This window comes from Nomia melanderi, unplaced genomic scaffold, assembly GCF_051020985.1.
Source record: "Nomia melanderi isolate GNS246 unplaced genomic scaffold, iyNomMela1 scaffold0108, whole genome shotgun sequence".
Lineage (NCBI taxonomy): Eukaryota > Metazoa > Arthropoda > Insecta > Hymenoptera > Halictidae > Nomia > Nomia melanderi.
Window position 1 is genome coordinate 45,001 of NW_027475223.1, and position 7,500 is coordinate 52,500.

Sequence of the window (7,500 nt, forward strand, 5' to 3'; positions counted from 1 at the left end):
AAAATTACAAAAATTTATTTTTCGGAAAAAATGGAAAAAACCGATTCGTCGGAGCGAGGTGTCCAGCCCGTGCGGTAATTCCAGCAGGCGAATCGGACTTCCCGAAATTTTTCTAAGTCCCACGGTCGACACCAACTTTTTTAATAAGCGTTTTAAAATTATTTCAATGTTTAATCCATGCGTAAACATGAAGTTTATTAACGTTTTTAACATTAAAAAAAATTACAAAAATTTATTTTTCGGAAAAAATGGAAAAAACCGATTCGTCGGAGCGAGGTGTCCAGCCCGTGCGGTAATTCCAGCAGGCGAATCGGACTTCCCGAAATTTTTCTAAGTCCCACGGTCGACACCAACTTTTTTAATAAGCGTTTTAAAATTATTTCAATGTTTAATCCATGCGTAAACATGACGTTTATTAACGTTTTTAACATTAAAAAAAATTACAAAAATTTATTTTTCGGAAAAAATGGAAAAAACCGATTCGTCGGAGCGAGGTGTCCAGCCCGTGCGGTAATTCCAGCAGGCGAATCGGACTTCCCGAAATTTTTCTAAGTCCCACGGTCGACACCAACTTTTTTAATAAGCGTTTTAAAATTATTTCAATGTTTAATCCATGCGTAAACATGACGTTTATTAACGTTTTTAACATTAAAAAAAATTACAAAAATTTATTTTTCGGAAAAAATGGAAAAAACCGATTCGTCGGAGCGAGGTGTCCAGCCCGTGCGGTAATTCCAGCAGGCGAATCGGACTTCCCGAAATTTTTCTAAGTCCCACGGTCGACACCAACTTTTTTAATAAGCGTTTTAAAATTATTTCAATGTTTAATCCATGCGTAAACATGAAGTTTATTAACGTTTTTAACATTAAAAAAAATTACAAAAATTTATTTTTCGGAAAAAATGGAAAAAACCGATTCGTCGGAGCGAGGTGTCCAGCCCGTGCGGTAATTCCAGCAGGCGAATCGGACTTCCCGAAATTTTTCTAAGTCCCACGGTCGACACCAACTTTTTTAATAAGCGTTTTAAAATTATTTCAATGTTTAATCCATGCGTAAACATGACGTTTATTAACGTTTTTAACATTAAAAAAAATTACAAAAATTTATTTTTCGGAAAAAATGGAAAAAACCGATTCGTCGGAGCGAGGTGTCCAGCCCGTGCGGTAATTCCAGCAGGCGAATCGGACTTCCCGAAATTTTTCTAAGTCCCACGGTCGACACCAACTTTTTTAATAAGCGTTTTAAAATTATTTCAATGTTTAATCCATGCGTAAACATGACGTTTATTAACGTTTTTAACATTAAAAAAAATTACAAAAATTTATTTTTCGGAAAAAATGGAAAAAACCGATTCGTCGGAGCGAGGTGTCCAGCCCGTGCGGTAATTCCAGCAGGCGAATCGGACTTCCCGAAATTTTTCTAAGTCCCACGGTCGACACCAACTTTTTTAATAAGCGTTTTAAAATTATTTCAATGTTTAATCCATGCGTAAACATGAAGTTTATTAACGTTTTTAACATTAAAAAAAATTACAAAAATTTATTTTTCGGAAAAAATGGAAAAAAACCGATTCGTCGGAGCGAGGTGTCCAGCCCGTGCGGTAATTCCAGCAGGCGAATCGGACTTCCCGAAATTTTTCTAAGTCCCACGGTCGACACCAACTTTTTTAATAAGCGTTTTAAAATTATTTCAATGTTTAATCCATGCGTAAACATGACGTTTATTAACGTTTTTAACATTAAAAAAAATTACAAAAATTTATTTTTCGGAAAAAAATGGAAAAAAACCGATTCGTCGGAGCGAGGTGTCCAGCCCGTGCGGTAATTCCAGCAGGCGAATCGGACTTCCCGAAATTTTTCTAAGTCCCACGGTCGACACCAACTTTTTTAATAAGCGTTTTAAAATTATTTCAATGTTTAATCCATGCGTAAACATGACGTTTATTAACGTTTTTAACATTAAAAAAAAATTACAAAAATTTATTTTTCGGAAAAAATGGAAAAAACCGATTCGTCGGAGCGAGGTGTCCTGCCCGTGCGGTAATTCCAGCAGGCGAATCGGACTTCCCGAAATTTTTCTAAGTCCCACGGTCGACACCAACTTTTTTAATAAGCGTTTTAAAATTATTTCAATGTTTAATCCATGCGTAAACATGACGTTTATTAACGTTTTTAACATTAAAAAAAATTACAAAAATTTATTTTTCGGAAAAAATGGAAAAAACCGATTCGTCGGAGCGAGGTGTCCAGCCCGTGCGGTAATTCCAGCAGGCGAATCGGACTTCCCGAAATTTTTCTAAGTCCCACGGTCGACACCAACTTTTTTAATAAGCGTTTTAAAATTATTTCAATGTTTAATCCATGCGTAAACATGAAGTTTATTAACGTTTTTAACATTAAAAAAAATTACAAAAATTTATTTTTCGGAAAAAATGGAAAAAAACCGATTCGTCGGAGCGAGGTGTCCAGCCCGTGCGGTAATTCCAGCAGGCGAATCGGACTTCCCGAAATTTTTCTAAGTCCCACGGTCGACACCAACTTTTTTAATAAGCGTTTTAAAATTATTTCAATGTTTAATCCATGCGTAAACATGACGTTTATTAACGTTTTTAACATTAAAAAAAATTACAAAAATTTATTTTTCGGAAAAAATGGAAAAAAACCGATTCGTCGGAGCGAGGTGTCCAGCCCGTGCGGTAATTCCAGCAGGCGAATCGGACTTCCCGAAATTTTTCTAAGTCCCACGGTCGACACCAACTTTTTTAATAAGCGTTTTAAAATTATTTCAATGTTTAATCCATGCGTAAACATGACGTTTATTAACGTTTTTAACATTAAAAAAAATTACAAAAATTTATTTTTCGGAAAAAATGGAAAAAACCGATTCGTCGGAGCGAGGTGTCCAGCCCGTGCGGTAATTCCAGCAGGCGAATCGGACTTCCCGAAATTTTTCTAAGTCCCACGGTCGACACCAACTTTTTTAATAAGCGTTTTAAAATTATTTCAATGTTTAATCCATGCGTAAACATGAAGTTTATTAACGTTTTTAACATTAAAAAAAATTACAAAAATTTATTTTTCGGAAAAAATGGAAAAAACCGATTCGTCGGAGCGAGGTGTCCAGCCCGTGCGGTAATTCCAGCAGGCGAATCGGACTTCCCGAAATTTTTCTAAGTCCCACGGTCGACACCAACTTTTTTAATAAGCGTTTTAAAATTATTTCAATGTTTAATCCATGCGTAAACATGACGTTTATTAACGTTTTTAACATTAAAAAAAATTACAAAAATTTATTTTTCGGAAAAAATGGAAAAAACCGATTCGTCGGAGCGAGGTGTCCAGCCCGTGCGGTAATTCCAGCAGGCGAATCGGACTTCCCGAAATTTTTCTAAGTCCCACGGTCGACACCAACTTTTTTAATAAGCGTTTTAAAATTATTTCAATGTTTAATCCATGCGTAAACATGACGTTTATTAACGTTTTTAACATTAAAAAAAAATTACAAAAATTTATTTTTCGGAAAAAATGGAAAAAAACCGATTCGTCGGAGCGAGGTGTCCTGCCCGTGCGGTAATTCCAGCAGGCGAATCGGACTTCCCGAAATTTTTCTAAGTCCCACGGTCGACACCAACTTTTTTAATAAGCGTTTTAAAATTATTTCAATGTTTAATCCATGCGTAAACATGACGTTTATTAACGTTTTTAACATTAAAAAAAATTACAAAAATTTATTTTTCGGAAAAAATGGAAAAAAACCGATTCGTCGGAGCGAGGTGTCCAGCCCGTGCGGTAATTCCAGCAGGCGAATCGGACTTCCCGAAATTTTTCTAAGTCCCACGGTCGACACCAACTTTTTTAATAAGCGTTTTAAAATTATTTCAATGTTTAATCCATGCGTAAACATGAAGTTTATTAACGTTTTTAACATTAAAAAAAATTACAAAAATTTATTTTTCGGAAAAATATGGAAAAAACCGATTCGTCGGAGCGAGGTGTCCAGCCCGTGCGGTAATTCCAGCAGGCGAATCGGACTTCCCGAAATTTTTCTAAGTCCCACGGTCGACACCAACTTTTTTAATAAGCGTTTTAAAATTATTTCAATGTTTAATCCATGCGTAAACATGACGTTTATTAACGTTTTTAACATTAAAAAAAATTACAAAAATTTATTTTTCAAAAAAAATGGAAAAAACCGATTCGTCGGAGCGAGGTGTCCAGCCCGTGCGGTAATTCCAGCAGGCGAATCGGACTTCCCGAAATTTTTCTAAGTCCCACGGTCGACACCAACTTTTTTAATAAGCGTTTTAAAATTATTTCAATGTTTAATCCATGCGTAAACATGACGTTTATTAACGTTTTTAACATTAAAAAAAATTACAAAAATTTATTTTTCAAAAAAAATGGAAAAAACCGATTCGTCGGAGCGAGGTGTCCAGCCCGTGCGGTAATTCCAGCAGGCGAATCGGACTTCCCGAAATTTTTCTAAGTCCCACGGTCGACACCAACTTTTTTAATAAGCGTTTTAAAATTATTTCAATGTTTAATCCATGCGTAAACATGACGTTTATTAACGTTTTTAACATTAAAAAAAATTACAAAAATTTATTTTCAAAAAAAATGGAAAAAACCGATTCGTCGGAGCGAGGTGTCCAGCCCGTGCGGTAATTCCAGCAGGCGAATCGGACTTCCCGAAATTTTTCTAAGTCCCACGGTCGACAACAACTTTTTTAATAAGCGTTTTAAAATTATTTCAATGTTTAATCCATGCGTAAACATGACGTTTATTAACGTTTTTGACATTAAAAAAAATTACAAAAATTTATTTTTCGGAAAAAATGGAAAAAACCGATTCGTCGGAGCGAGGTGTCCAGCCCGTGCGGTAATTCCAGCAGGCGAATCGGACTTCCCGAAATTTTTCTAAGTCCCACGGTCGACACCAACTTTTTTAATAAGCGTTTTAAAATTATTTCAATGTTTAATCCATGCGTAAACATGACGTTTATTAACGTTTTTAACATTAAAAAAAATTACAAAAATTTATTTTTCAAAAAAAATGGAAAAAACCGATTCGTCGGAGCGAGGTGTCCAGCCCGTGCGGTAATTCCAGCAGGCGAATCGGACTTCCCGAAATTTTTCTAAGTCCCACGGTCGACACCAACTTTTTTAATAAGCGTTTTAAAATTATTTCAATGTTTAATCCATGCGTAAACATGACGTTTATTAACGTTTTTAACATTAAAAAAAATTACAAAAATTTATTTTTCGGAAAAAATGGAAAAAACCGATTCGTCGGAGCGAGGTGTCCAGCCCGTGCGGTAATTCCAGCAGGCGAATCGGACTTCCCGAAATTTTTCTAAGTCCCACGGTCGACACCAACTTTTTTAATAAGCGTTTTAAAATTATTTCAATGTTTAATCCATGCGTAAACATGACGTTTATTAACGTTTTTAACATTAAAAAAAATTACAAAAATTTATTTTTCAAAAAAAATGGAAAAAACCGATTCGTCGGAGCGAGGTGTCCAGCCCGTGCGGTAATTCCAGCAGGCGAATCGGACTTCCCGAAATTTTTCTAAGTCCCACGGTCGACAACAACTTTTTTAATAAGCGTTTTAAAATTATTTCAATGTTTAATCCATGCGTAAACATGACGTTTATTAACGTTTTTGACATTAAAAAAAATTACAAAAATTTATTTTTCGGAAAAAATGGAAAAAACCGATTCGTCGGAGCGAGCTGTCCAGGCCGTGCGGTAATGCCAGCAGGCGATCCGGGGTACTCGAAATTTTTCTAAGTCCCGACGGTCAAGAGTAAACTTTTTCATCACATATTTCAAAATTTTTTTAATGTTTAATCCACGCATAAAAACGCAGTTTATTAACGTTTTTAACGTTGAGAAAATTGACAAAAATTTTTTTTTCACTGAAAATGGAAAAAATGTATCGGTCGATGCGGGCTATCCAGGCCGTGCGGTAATTCCAGCAGGCGATCCGGGGTACTCGAAATTTTTCTAAGTCCCGACGGTCAAGAGTAAACTTTTTCATCACATATTTCAAAATTTTTTTAATGTTTAATCCACGCATAAAAACGCAGTTTATTAACGTTTTTAACGTTGAGAAAATTGACAAAAATTTTTTTTTCACTGAAAATGGAAAAAATGTATCGGTCGATGCGGGCTGTCCATGCCGTGCGGTAATTCCAGCCGGCGATCCGAGGTACTCGAAATTTTTCTAAGTCCGAACGGTCAAGAGTAAACTTTTTCATCACATATTTCAAAATTTTTTTAATGTTTAATCCACGCATAAAAACGCAGTTTATTAACGTTTTTAACGTTGAGAAAATTGACAAAAATTTTTTTTTCACTGAAAATGGAAAAAATGTATCGGTCGATGCGGGCTATCCAGGCCGTGCGGTAATTCCAGCAGGCGATCCGGGGTACTCGAAATTTTTCTAAGTCCCGACGGTCAAGAGTAAACTTTTTCATCACATATTTCAAAATTTTTTTAATGTTTAATCCACGCATAAAAACGCAGTTTATTAACGTTTTTAACGTTAAGAAAATTGACAAAAATTTTTTTTTCACTGAAAATGGAAAAAATGTATCGGTCGATGCGGGCTGTCCAGGCCGTGCGGTAATTCCAGCCGGCGATCCGAGGTACTCGAAATTTTTCTAAGTCCGAACGGTCAAGAGTAAACTTTTTCATCACATATTTCAAAATTTTTTCAATGTTTAATCCACGCATAAAAACGCAGTTTATTAACGTTTTTAACGTTGAGAAAATTGACAAAAATTTTTTTTTCACTGAAAATGGAAAAAATGTATCGGTCGATGCGGGCTGTCCAGGCCGTGCGGTAATTCCAGCCGGCGATCCGAGGTACTCGAAATTTTTCTAAGTCCGAACGGTCAAGAATAAACTTTTTTATTACATGTTTTAAAAATTTTTCAATGCTTAATCCGTGCATAAGAGTGCAGTTTATTAACGTTTTTAAGGTTGAAAAAATTGACAAAAATTTTTTTTTCTCTGAAAATGAAAAAAATGTATCGGTCGAAGCGGGCTGTCCAGGCCGCGCGGTAATGCCAGCAGGTCGAACGCGGCGACCCGAAATTTTTCTAAGTCCCTGCGGTCAAGAATAAACTTTTTTATTATGCGTTTTAAAAATTTTTCGGCGCTTAATCCATGGATAAAAAGGCAGCCCGAACACGTTTTTAACGTTGAAAAAATTGACCAAAATTTTTTTTTCACAAAAACTGCGAAAAACAGATCGACCGAATCTACTTTTCTCCGTCTCGCGGTAAGTCGAACCGGCCAAACCGGCTGACTCGAAATTTTTCCAAGTCCCAACGGTCAGGAATAAAATTTTTCAAAATTCGGTTTAAAAATTTTCCAACGCTTAAGTCGTGTACGAATAACGATGAAAAAATGTACAAAATTTTTTTTTATCTCGTTATTTTTCAAAGTTCCAGCGGCGTATTGCTTTTCAACTGAGCGAAAAAAAACGG